The sequence below is a fragment of the Chiloscyllium punctatum genome, chromosome 44, assembly GCF_047496795.1.
Source record: "Chiloscyllium punctatum isolate Juve2018m chromosome 44, sChiPun1.3, whole genome shotgun sequence".
NCBI classification, from domain to species: Eukaryota; Metazoa; Chordata; class Chondrichthyes; order Orectolobiformes; family Hemiscylliidae; genus Chiloscyllium; species Chiloscyllium punctatum.
The window spans coordinates 11,350,039-11,364,112 of NC_092782.1; the positions used below are offsets into that span (position 1 = coordinate 11,350,039).

General features: G+C 41.8%; 1 long non-coding RNA gene across 1 annotated transcript in view; it reads left to right on the forward strand.

Moving 5' to 3' along the window:
* LOC140466629 (uncharacterized) overlaps positions 1 to 2,275 on the forward strand; it is a 45,565-nt gene extending 43,290 nt beyond the window's left edge. The window contains exon 4 of the long non-coding RNA XR_011955237.1: positions 1,789 to 2,275. This is a non-coding gene — a long non-coding RNA (uncharacterized lncRNA). The remainder of the gene's footprint in view (positions 1 to 1,788) is intronic.
* The last annotated feature ends 11,799 nt before the right edge of the window (positions 2,276 to 14,074 follow it).

Genomic DNA, 14,074 nt, shown 5'->3' on the forward strand with positions numbered 1-14,074 from the left:
CTGACCTGCTGTTATTTTCCAGCACCACTCTAATCTTGACTGTTAACTCAGTTGGCATGATGGTTGGGTTACAATGCCAAGAGTGTGGGTTCAATTCCTGCACTGGCTGAAATCACCACAAAGTCCCCTACCTTCTCAAACTTGCCAGAGGTATGGTGGACGTCAGGTTAAGCTCAGTTGTCTCTTTCTATTGACAAACTCACTTTTCAGTCTCAGGTCAGATTCAGTGGCAGAAGGACTCCTAGAGCCAATGTCGCGCAAAGTACTTTCTCTTGAAGAGATGCAGACTAACTTCAAGAAGCGCAAGGTGCTAATAGTGCCAATTTTGCCACTGATTTAGCCGACCAATGGGCAGCTCTGGCTGCAAATTGAAATCTTTGTAATTAGCAAGCAGGACAAAATTAGCATGCCAGCTCTACAACATTTGTGCACCACATTTCCCACACCCAGTTACAGGGTCTACAATTTATAGACCGAGAACTGATGGCAAATTAGCTCTCTGTGTTTAAATTGTCAAATGTGGCTTAATCCTTAAACAAAACAGACGGGAGAATTGAGTATTAATTGCTAGTTTTTGCTCAAAAATGATGGTAAAATATATAAGGAGAGATTTTTGCTGAATAATTTAGATGCAGTCAGGGCCAATGAGCAGAAAGAGAAATCTCAACAGAAGAAACTGAATTCGCTTGTACACTTTTAGGTTTAAGTCCTCTTTCTTTTAAAATGGATATCCATGCCGGACCCATAAAATGTCCAAGGCTGGTCGAAGGATCGTGTCTCCTGAAGCTTGTGAACCCACTACCTTGTATGGAAGTTTGTGCTGGAGCTGACTCAAGGTGGGCTTGAGATGAGCCATCTGCCTCCACCTAGCTCTGGACAAGGGACCATTCTGCTCAATTCAACATTAACACTTAAGGATTACCCCGTTATTTTGCAAAAGAACTCTAATGGAGGGTGAAGGGTGCTAAAACTATGATGTTAGCTTAATGCCTGTCCTTTTTGCCCACCACAATGGGCCCTCAGTACTTGAAATAAGACCATAAGATATCGAGTCTACTCTGCAATTTGATCATGGCTGATATGTATCTTAACTCCATTCTCCTGCCTTCCCCCCATAACCCTTCATCCCCTAACCAATCAAGAACCTATTCATCTCTATCTTAAATATACTCAATGACTTGGCCTCCACAGTCCTCTGTGGCAATGAGTTCCACAGATTCACTACTTTCTGGCTGAAGAAATTCCTCCCCATCTCAGCTCAAAAGAGTCGTACCTTCACTCTGAGGCACTGCCCTCTGGTCCTAGTCTCTTCTACTGGTGGAAACATCTTCTCCACATCCATTCGATCCAGGTCTCCCAGTATTCCGTAGGTTTCAATAAAATCCACCTTTATCCTTCTAAACTCCATTGAATACAGACCCAGAGTCCTCAACCACTCCTCATGTGACAAGCCCTCCTCCCAGGGTCATTCTTGTAAACCTCTGAACACCCTCCAAGGCCAGCACATCCTTCCTTATGTATGGGGCCCAAACTGCTCACAATGTTCCAAATGTGGTCTGACCAGAGCTTTTTACTGCCTCAGCAGTACATCAGTGCTCTTTTGTTCTAAGTTTCTTGAAAGAAATGCAAACATTGCCTTCCTTGCCACTAACTGAACCTGCCTGTTTACCTTAAAAAAATCCTGAACTAGGACTCCGAAGTCCCTTTGTGCTTCAGATTTCCAAATGCCTGTCCTTGTTAAATGGCTGAAATGAGAGTTGATTGAACCTTTTCAATATGCAATTCTAGGACTTGAAATCAGTTGCTGTTTGGCCTCCAGTGGGACAGAATGACTCCAGACTGATTTGGCCATTTGTCTTGGCCCATCCATCTCTGCTGACTTGAAGGAAGCCTACACTTTATCTACAAGAATGAAAGCTACTGGCCCCAAATCACTGAGGAAACTACAATTGGATACTGCCCTCTGTGAAGTTGTAACGAACGTGGACTGATGTCTTTTATATACAGGTCATTCTGCTATAACGTGCGTTCGTGCACGCGAATTTGCTATAATATGATTGGGGTGCTGTTTCTAAAGCACGAACTTTTAAAACATGTGTTGGCTGTGACGCGATTATATCGCCAACACTTTAACCGCTGTTTCTAAAGCGCAATTTTTCTATAACGCGAGGCTGCACAAGGACGCAACCGTCACGTTATAGAAGAACTCACTGTACTCATCGATTTACCAATATTCCTTCTTTCCTGATGTGTATGTGAATGGAGTAGCAATGCATTCCCCCAACATTATGAATGTTTTGTTAATAAATCCTAACTTTGATTTCACCTTAAAGATTTTTGCTCAGTGGTTTATTTCAAAAACTGGAGTTCAAAAATCAAAGTTTGAGAACACCTTCTTAAGTGAGAAGAAAGATTAAAAAGGGAAAGGAGTAAATCAAACAGTATTTCATTGTCTTGAGCTTAAAAGATGAAAAGTAGCCATAATTTTAATTTTTCCATGTTGCTACTGTCCATGACAGGCAATAGCACTTGCAAAAAGGTCAAGATGAGATTTTCAGCAGTAATGTTGGTTTAGTTCTCATTTAACACAAGATGTCCACTTGCGAAAATTGTTGAAGTCAGCACAAGGAACACAAATGCTCAGAAAATTGACGGACACCTAATTGCAATTTAATGTGCACGATAGTGCTCATCAAGGAGGTTCAATAGCATTTAGGTAATCCCTTTCCGAACTGTGATGAGGCATTTGGGACTAAACAAAACATTGATTACAATTCTCTTGTGTTTCTTAAAAGGATGTTCGTTATTTCATGGTAGTGGAGTGGACTTTTGAACACATTTGGAAACTTCCTAGGATATTTTATCCAAACTTCACCAACTCTCAACCAACACTTATACCTGAAATTCTCCATGGAGTTTCCCCAATAAGATTGAGTGCTGCACAATGTTACCATATTGAATGCCTTATAGGTGTCACCATGAGAAGGGGATTATTTGGTCATTAGCATTCCATATTCTCTGGTCCTCCTTCATGAGAACCTCCAGTGATGCATCCAAGAGTTTGTGCAGGTTTTAGCCCAGTCACTGAATACCCTGCAATGTACCACTGTGTGGTAACCAGAATCTCCACAACAGGGTGACCAACTCTTCCAAGTAAAGATAAAGGACTTTTCACAATGTGAGACCGCAGAAATCGAATGGGGGGTGTTTGGGGAGTGTTTTTGATGTTTAAGCTGATGGAATATGTGTATTTGTTCATGTTAAGAATTGTAATACAGCAGGAATGGACTGAAGTATCACCATTTTGTTTAAACCATGAATGTGACATGATAATGTGGCTTATTTATCAACTGAGTCTGAGATTGTCATGGAATTGTGCTGTGTAAATGTGGCGTGGTTGGTTGGATGACATGAAAGAGGTGAACAGGGAGCACAAACTAATCTGAGGGCAAAATTAATTAGAGTCAAGAAATAAGCATCCATACAAGGAGATATCATTGATTAAACTGATTTGGAAAACACTTGACACACTTCTGATGTTTGCCAACAGTCAAACTGATCATTTACTAGAGACTGGATAGTGTCAAGAGTTTAAGTGCATGTCCTTATTGTATGGTAAGAGCATAAAACAAAGTCGCCTCCTTGCAAAAAATTAGCTAATTCAGCAAGGTAATTTATTCAATGCTCAAAGTTTGAGATGAAGTGGGCTGATCTGATCTGATCTCTGACAATTCCATATAAAGGGATAGGCTTTTATTGTACAGGTAAGATTTTAACACTTTTTTTTGTAGGGGATTTTGCTTTTGTAAAGGACATTGAGTACAGTCTGTTGTTTGAACTGCCTTGGGGGCTATTGATATCTGGAGTGAATCAGATTGACCAGGGAAAGTGGGAATAAAAGGAACACCCCCTGAGATAGACTGTGGCTGGAATGACTGACCTTAAACCACCACAATGCTTTGGGCCAGTTATGACCTCAATAAACAGAAAATTTTGCTCCTGATTCTCACTGACTCCAGTATTATTAGGGTTCCTTGATACCACACTCAGTCAAGTACAATGGTGATGTCAAGGCCAGCCATTGTCACTTCACCTCTGGAACTCAGCTCTTTTGTCCACATTTGACCTAAAACTGATACAAAAGAGAAGATGGTCTCCATACAAAGATAATATGCAAATCTGTGATTCAATGGTCTTGTGGTGATGTAATAATGCCCCTATCTCTGAGCCAGGATGTCCAGGTTCAAATCCCATCACCCCTGAAAGTATGGCATAACAGATTGGTTAAAAGTAACTATTTTTAGGAAGAAGTGATCAGTGTATTGGGGTTTTGTGATGGCTGAGTTGATGGCTAAAATATTGACCAGAAAGGTATATGTCTGGGCTTTGTCCAACTTGTCTGATGGGGGCGCAGTAGCACAGTGGTTAGCACTGCTGCCCCCAGTGCTAGAGACCTGAATTTGATTCTAACCTTGGGCAACTGTGTGAAGTTTGTATGTTCTCCTGTGTGTGTGTGGGTTTCCTCCGGGTGCTCTGGTTTCCTCTGACAGTCCAAAGGTATGCAGGTTTGGTAGGTTCATTGAGAGGTGGTTGGGGGCTGGAGGGTCTGGATGGAATGCTGTTCAGAGTATTGGTGCAGACCCGAAGGGCCAAATGGCCTCTATCTACACTGTAGGGATTCTATGACTTTTTTTAACCTCCGGGGTTAAACACTTAAAATCTCAGTCGACATTTATTTATAATTCAACTATGAGCAATTGGTCAACCATGGAAGCGATTTTAAGGGATGTGTATGTTTCAGTCACTTTAAAACTGAGGAACACTGCACTTAAAATATTCAGGACTTTGATCAGAACCAATCTTGTAATTTCGAACCACCTGCTGCTCAATGCTGTTTCCTACATCCTACTCGCTGTATAATGGATCATAATAACTTTTCACTTCGATGTTCCACAACCATTACATCTAGAAACTTCAGTTGCAGAAAGAGACAGAATACAGTATTGTTTAGATTAAAATAATAACCTTCATGTAGAAACTACCTCATATAACCTTGTGTACTTCTGAACTGCTTCTGCAGAACAGTCATACTGGATTTGAAACATTAACTCTCTTTCTCCCTCCACGGATGCTGCCAGACATGATGAGATTCTCAAGCATTTAACACGTTGCATATAATCCCTGCCGATTTTGGGTACTTGGAAAATTGGTCCTTTGGTTCTTTTTCATTAATTTTTAGGATATGGACATCACTGGCAAGGTTAGTCTTTATTGGCCATGCCTAGTTGCCCTTGGGAAGGTTGGTTATTGAACCTCTGTTGAGTCTGCTACAGTGCCATTAAATCAGGTGATTTAGACAGAGAGATGGAGGGATCCAAGTCGGGTGTGGTTGAAAACTTGTTTAGGTGATGGTTGGATGTGATGGTGTTCCTTCTACCCTGGTCCTTTTGGGTAGGGGATATCTCAGGTTCAGAAAATATTAATCTTTGTACCTTGCTGTGACTGGGCTTATGGCTTTCCTTCCTTCTTCAACTTCCTCTCAGTCAGTTGCAAAGATGTTTAAAAAAGAAGTGGCAACTAACTAATACAATTTAATTAAGATTCGTTAACCAAATTGAACATGTAGGGAGAGCTAATTTCAAGGTTTTCTTGAGTGAAAGAGAGTGGAGTTTATTTCCGACTACCCAGGAGAAAATGACTTCAAACACACACACTCGCAGATGAACACAGGCAGTAAGCAGTGCATGGGAGCTTTGGAAGATGTAGGAGTGTCTAATACTGACAGTAAGGTAAATGCAACTGCAGTCATGGACATTGAGACTGAGATTGAGAAAGATCAAGAGAAGAGTTTCCAGCATTCTTGCTGTCATCAGTCAATACTTTGCTCAAAGGCTGATGTTTCCATGATTTTCCTTTATCAGATTCTGATGTCGTTTCTTCCTTTCATTCCAAACTGGATGGTTTCCATCTCTCAGTATGTTCAGTTATTTCACAAGTGCGAGTGAAGCAAAATATGTGAATTTCTTGACACTGGTTGAGTTTCAATGCCTCTAGCAGCTTCATCAATGACATCCCTCCACCATTACAAGTGGGGGTGTTCACTGATGATTGCATAATGTTCAGCTACATTTGTGACTCCTCAGATACTGAAGCAGTCCATATTCAAATGTAACAAGACCTAGACAATATCCAGGCTGAGAAGTGGCAAGTAACATTTGTGCCACACAAATGCCAGGCATTTGATCATTTTCAGTAAAAAAAATGGAACCACTGCCTTTTGAAATTCAATGGCTTTACTATCTCTGAATCCCTCAATATCAACATCCTGGGGGTTACCATTGACCAGAAACTCAACTGGACTTGCCATATAAATGAAGTGGCGATAGGAGCAAGTCAGAGGCTGGGATTACTACAGCAAGTAACTCACCTCCTGCCTCTTCAAAGCCTGGAGCTCAAAAATGGAACACTCCACGCTTGGCTGGATGAGTGCAGCTTCGACAACACTCAAGAATTTTGACTCCATGGGCAAAATTGCTGTCCTAGCCACTGATGTCCACATTCTGTAAATGAATTAGAAAAAAAAGGGACAAAGTGGCCCCCTTGACTCCGTATTCACAAATATCCACACTCTCCACCAGCAACTTGGCAAGGTGTACTATCTACAAGATACCCTGCAGAAACATGTCAAATATCCTCAGACAGTAACTTCCAAGTCTGATAGGTTCCATCTCGAAGGGCGGCAGATATATGGGAACAGCATCATCTGCAAATTCCTTTCCAAGCCTCTCACTATACAGGCATTTTTTTTGTATTCGCTGGTGAGACGTGGGCATCACTGGCTGGTTGGCATTTGTTGCCTGTGCCTAGAAACTTAGACATACATCACCATTCCTTCAGTATCACTGGGTCAAAATCCTGGAATTCCCTTCCTAAGGCCATTGTGGGTGTACCAACAGTACGTGGATGGCAGTGGTGCAAAAAGGCAGCTCACCACCAGCCTCCCAAGGCCAACTAGAGATGGCAAAAATGCTGGCCCAGCAATGTCTGTGTCCTACGGGAGAATAAAAATGGGCTAAAACAATAATTCTGCAGCAGCATATTACATATACAGTTTGTCTGGTCCTGTCAGGCAATCAAAAGTCAGCAGTATCCTTTCTGAAACTAGTTTCATCCCTGGAAGTCTCAAACATTGAAGACCAATGATAAAGGTTGAATACAGGTAGTCTAGTCTCTTCATAATTGTAACAATTTTCAAAATAAAAATTGGAAACAAACTCTGGGTTTGGAAAATGAATGGGTTATTTGCTAACATAGTGTCATTTCACTTGATTCTTATCAAAGTGCTAACTGGGGGTGAGTGCTGCCGTTTTAATTGTATCAGTGTTGCTTTTGAATGCTATCTCCAACTCTGACAGACCTGGCAAGCAGCATAGGAACAGTTCTAATAAGGGGATATTTGCATTTACCACTTCAGCTCAGAAATGTTAGAGAATTTCCAACAATATGAAGTGTTTTAATGAACCATACCAGCTTAACAGCAGTAAAATTGAATAAATAAACACAGAATTTGGAGACACATTGAACTTTGTATTCTGATCCAAATACGTCTCAGATTGAAATCTTACAAGGTAGGTTAACATAACCCTTGTTTTGATTAAACAACTTTCTGTAGTACAGAGAAAGCTGTTATACCTGCACAGCAACAATTTATATAGTGACATTTAGTGGTTTTCAGGGAATGCAGAGATGTTGTAATCTCTGCAGAAAAAGACATATTCTTAAAAGTGCCATCTTAGCAAGCAGGAAAGAAATTTGTTTAAAACAATTGTTGGCTCCAAACAGACATTTAGCTAATGTCCCTTTGGCCAAATTGATTCAAAGTGGAGTATGATTATTTGGTCATTCATTTACATCTATTTCTAGGAGTCAGAAAATATAGTTTGAAGTGTGAATACTTTGAATCTTTATCATCAATTCTCTGATGGTCTGGGAGACACAATTAATGAAGTGACGTGCTTCACCAAGGCATTTATCAAAGCATGTTCCTCCAAGCATTTATAACTCATCTGGCCATATTAGGAGATATTAAGGCAGATGGTCAAAAACTTGGTCAAAATGACAGGTTTTCAACAGAAAGTAAAAAGAAAAGTGAGAGGTGAAGAGTCTTGGGAGAGATTTGCAGAGCTTAGGGTTGCAGAGTCATAGAGCCATTTAGCATGGAAACAAACCCTTCAGTCCACGTTGACCATAATCCTGAACTAGACCAGTCCCACTTTCCCTTGCTAGGTTCATTCCCCTCCGATTCCTTTTTATTCATATATTTACCTACATGTCTTTTAAATGTTGTAACTGTACCCACATCCACCACTTCCTCTGTCCACACATGAACCTCTCTCTGTCTAAAGCATTTGCCTCTCATGTCCTTTTAAAATTTTTCTCCTCTCATCTTAAAAATATGTCCCCTAGTTTTGAAATCCCTCACCTCAGGGAAAAGACACTTGTCAGTCACCTTATCTATACCCTTTATTATTTAAACCTTTATAAAGTCACCCCTCAACCTCCTATGCTCTGATGACAAAGGTCCCAGCTTATCCAACTTCTCACTATAACTCAAGCCTTCTATTCCTAATAACATCTTGGTAAATCTTTCCTGAACCCTCTCCAGCCTAATAATACCCTTTGTATAACAGGGTGACCTGAACTGGACTCAGTACTCCAGAAGAGGTCTCACTAACATCCTGTACAACCTCAACCTGACATCCTAACTCCTATATTCAAAGGTCTGTGCAATGAAGATAAGCATGGTAAATGTGAAAGTGGTTGAAGGCATGGATGCAAGTGGTGAAGCATTGAAAATGTGCAAGAGGTCAGAGTTAGAGATTATAAGTGATTGTGGGGCTGGAGGAGCTGACAAGGATAGACAGGGTTTTGAAAAGAAAGATGTAAAGTTTGTAAGTTTAATCTTGCTTCACCAGTGATCTGTGTGTTGGTTCCCTACCACGATCCTAGGAAATGGAGGGCAGCTAATTAAGGTCAATTATGGGGAATTGCTGTTCCCATTAAGGTCCTGTTCTTGTACTCACTGAAACTCCCTGTTAGCAATTTGATTAGATTAGATTAGATTACTTACAGTGTGGAAACAGGCCCTTCGGCCCAACAAGTCCACACCGCCCCGCCGAAGCGCAACCCACCCATACCCCTACATTTACCCCTTACCTAACACTACGGGCAATTTAGCATGGCCAATTCACCTGACCTGCACATCTTTGGACTGTGGGAGGAAACCCACGCAGACACGGGGAGAACGTGCAAACTCCACACAGTCAGTCGCCTGAGGCGGGAATTGAACCCGGGTCTCTGGTGCTGTGAGGCAGCAGTGCTAACCACTGTGCCACCGTGCTGCCCACATTTGGATGACCTTCATTAAGATGCAGCCTGTGCAGGCAAATCTGGTAGTTTTGATGATGAGAAATGGTGGGAGGGTGGCACGATGAAACACAAAGGTTGTTCCTCTAACTTTGGGCCAGGTAGTTTCTAAAAGAAAAACGTCATTTCTGAGCGGGTGAGTGAAGACCAGGGCAAAGAGTGAAGTGGACTAGGTGGAAGTGAGATGGTGGTGGTCAGTTTCCTTCCAAAGGAAGGCCACTTGGAAGCTGTCCAACACTCTGCCTGCCAGCCCTACTAAGAGGCATTGAATCAGACATGGAAATGGAGAGGAAGGCAAGACATTTACTTTCTTAAAAAGTTCCCTGGTCATGAGGCTTGGAGGGCCAACCTGGGTGATCCATGTGTCACTCTTTTGCAGCACTCATCCCCCATTAAAACCCATCGTTTTGGTCTAGACAGGTTACAGTGAATGCAAGTTTCCCGCACCGCCAACTAAAATTCCATTGGATGCGGGATCAGCACCTGAAGGTCCCAAAATGTGACCTGTTTGTCTCCTTTCCATTTCCTAGGATCATGGCAGGGAACTGACATCGAGGACACAGGAGCTAAATTGCATACCTGCCCACTTCTGATTTTGATTCATCTTAAAGTTCCGGTCAGGGACAATGCTAGGAACAACAGAGTTGGGATACGAAAGATAAAATCTTTTGCTGTCTCATCATTAAGGGACACGATCTTGGAGTCTATGAAGATCAGAGGCACTGAAGAATTTATAGCTCCTCCAAACATTTATAACTCAACTATTTAACAATAGTGGGGCTTTTGGAAAAATCTGCAACATTATTCCTGGAACTGTGCAGACCTGTGCCTGCCAGTTGAACCCAGGCGACATGATCTTTGAAAGGGTAAGTGCGCTCATGTCTCAGCTTTCATTAAAAATACAGGTATTATAAGCTTGTGAGCTTGTAGCTTCAGCCAGTTTAAATTTTAACTCAAGATGGTTAGTCACTTGATCTTTTGAAAGAAGAAAAAGACTAAAAGCCTTACCATTTGCAATGTATATGTGCATGTCTTTCGTATAATATAGCAATAAATGCCAGCTTGCATCCATAAATGAAGTTAAAAAAAGGCTTTCGTGTCATAAACGTACTGCGTAGCAGAGATATGCTTTCTCATATTTCCCCCATTTGCTCTTTGTTATTGAAAGATCAAAGAGTTTCCATGATCAGTTCCCATTCCATTTGGGAATCTTCCTTGAAGAGATATGGAAACTTCTAGGGAAGTTATTCCAGTTACAGTTTGGGTTTTGGTGGATCTTGGAACGGTTTTGCAGGCTCATCCATCTCTTTCTTGGCGCGGACTCCCAGTGCGTCATTAATCACTAACCATGAGTGATAACACACCAGGAGAATGCAGGACGTGGAAAGGTCACAGTTGTCAACATGGTGCACTCCAGGGCAATCAGCAGGAGAAGCAATGCAACTCTCACAATTTCAGGAATTTTAGCGCAACATTCTTCTCCCTTGGGAGGATGGGCAGGGAAGTGTTCAGTATGGATTTGTTTATTCCAGTGGCTATTGAGAGTTGCAGATTCAGTAATCTGGTCTGTGTTGTTCTCATGCCTACTAGGAAACCTAAGCATTATAGGCATGATGGTGTATCACTGGAACAACTTGAAACTTATTTTGTAACCCCAGATAAAGTGACAGTTTATCCTTATCAACTCTTACGTTCAAAATGATAGTAGATGGTCTCCTTAATAAGACATAAATGCACTTTAAAACTTACAGGCTGAATATTACAAAATTTTACAATTACCCTTCCATGAGATAATGTAAATACAGTGAAGTGAAGTAGTGTCAGGGCGCACTTGCGAAACAGTATACATGGCCTTGTTACAGCGTTAGAAACAATACCACTCGGTTCACGTACCCAACGCCTTCGTCCATTGCTTTGCTTTTCAGACTTCTCTCTCAAATTGTTTTTGTGGCCAGCTTTACGAATCAGTTAAGTGTTGTCCTCAGCAGCCAGTTCCACAAGTAGTTGATGTGAAATTTATTCCAGATTAGATCCCAGTTCAGCAGCATAGGCTGTTTGTAACTCTTCTTGTTCCTTTTAAGTGCAACCCAGCATTTCCATCAATCAGCTGAAAAGTAGTTTCTCGGAAATCAACTTGATTAGAAGTTCTGCATCTATGAATTATTTTGAATTATCTAAACTTCTGTTCTTCATTCTGTTATTTATTTATTTCCTGTCATTGTGGATGCTCTGGTTTGACATTAGAAATTAATTTTTCCTACTGACTCTTCAGTTGTTATCTTTTGCTTGAATCTCTCCATTGCCTCACTCCTAACTAATCTATGAGCTCTTACTTTGCAACATTTTTGTTTATCACTGTGTCATATGTGCCTTAGCTGGCTAGGTCCTAAGCTCTAGAATTTATAATTAATCACCTGTTAACTCTTAGACACTTCTGTCTCTTGTTCCATGACTTATTGGGCACCTCAAACAACTGTCTGTGTGGAGTTTGCACATTCTCCCTGTGTCTGCGGGTTTTCTCTGGGTGCTCTGGTTTCCTCCCACATTCAAGATTGGATTGGTGGATTGGCTGTGCTAAAGTGCCCCATAGTTGTTCAGGGATGTGCAGGCTAGGTGGGTTAGCTATGTGAAAAGTAGAGTTACAGAGATAGGGTAGGGGAGTGGGTCTGGGTGTGATGGGTTGATGTCGACTCAGTGGGCTGAGTGGCCTGCTTCCACACTGTAGGGATTCTTTGATTCATCATCCAGAGTTGAGGACCTAAAACAACACAAGACACAAGTTAAACCACATATGGAATACTGTGAACTGTTTTGAGCCCTTTCTCTAAGGAAAGATATACTGACATTGAAGGCAGACCAGAGAATGTTCAGTCAGTTGATTTGGGTGTTGAGGAGAGGCTGAACAGATTGTGCTTATATTCATTGGAACTTAGAAGAATGAGAAGTGACCTTATTCAAACACATAAGACTCATAGGGCATTTGACAAGGTAGGTGCAAATAAATTGTTTCCTTTTTTCGGAGAGTCTAGGACCAGAGGGCAAGGATCAGGGGTCAGAGTAAGAGTTAGAACAGAGATGAAGTGGGATTTCTTCCCTCAGAGGGTAGTGAATCTGTGGAACTGGTTACCAGAGGGGACTGAGAAAGGCACAGTAGGTCAGGCAGCATCTGAGGAGCAGGAGAGTCAACATTTCGGTCATAATCTTTCATGTTTGACCTGTTGTGTCTTTTTGAGTGCCACACTTTACAGACTCTGACTATCCAACATCTGCAGTCCTCACTATCTCCTACCACAGAGGACGATCAAAGCTGGTCTTTAAGTATATTCAAGGCTGAGAAAGATTTTTAATCAGACTGGGAATCCAAGGGTGTGGTGAAAAGGCAGGAAGGTGGAGTTGCTGGTTTTCACATTAGCCATGATCCCAATGAAATGCAGAGCAGATTTGATGGGCTGAATAGTCTAATTTTGTTCCTACAACATATGGTCTTAAAGTCTAGGGTTCAAAAACAGATATCTGTGGATAGGTTAGCAATGATTTCACAAAATATAAATTCAGGAATTACCTCATCTGAGTGGACATTGGTAAATGTCATACGGCTTTTCCAAAAAGAAGACAATGAGGAATAAAGAGGGAACTGCTGACAAGTCAGTCTCAGGGCTCAGCAGAATTGGGGGAAAATAGTACTAGTTGCTAGGGCACATGGTTTAGGGAGCCCGGACTCAATGCTGTCATAGCTGTCATAAAGACACACGGAAGTGGATGTCAAAATTGTCAATGAACAACAGTAGAGGAGTAGAGGAAGAAGGAAGGTGGCATTGGTAAGGGGTTGTGAGGACTGAATATGCGTGGGTTGGTGGGCTCAAGGTCAGAGGTGCAGGGCCAAGGTCGGAGAGGTGAATCTGGAGCCAGGGAAGTTAGAGAATTGTGAATGACCAGGCCTGGCAAGGAGGTAAAGAGAGGAAGAAGCTGCAGAGGTTTGGAGGAGGGTGGAGAGATGAAAGAAAGAGAGAGAGAGAGAGAGAGGTTTTGTGGGGGAGAAGAGAGATGAGAAGTAGGCTGGAAGGAGGATGGAAGTATGAAGAACTAGTGAGACTGCAAAGGAGTGGGTAGAGGAAAGGGGGCTGCAGGTAAATAGCTGCACCCTTACCAAACTGTTCCAGTACAGCTACAAACTGTCATCTCCAGGACAAATCCAGCCTGGTAAATTACTGCTGCATCTAACTACTCTCAATTGTGAATAATAAGGGGTTGCTTACAGTCCTATCAGTTCTTTTTGCTCAGGAATAGCCTGCTTCCTGACAGCTTGGATTTTGTCAGTGCCCCTCAGCTCCTGACCTCAATGCAACCTTCGTCTAAGTGTTGACAAAAAAGCTAAACTCAAGACATGAGGTAAGGGAGACAGCCCTTGACATCAAGGCTGCATTAGACTGAGAAAGGCATTAAGGATCCCTAAAAAAGACTGCAGTCAATCCGAATCAGGGAGAGAACACTCTACTAGCTGGAGTCACATGGAGCACAACAGGAGATGGTTATCATGTTGGAGTTCAATCATCTCAAACACAAGATATTTCTACAGGATAGTGTCTTAGGCCCAACATCTTCAATTGCTTCATCATTCACTTTCCCTTTATCATAAAGTCAGAAGCAG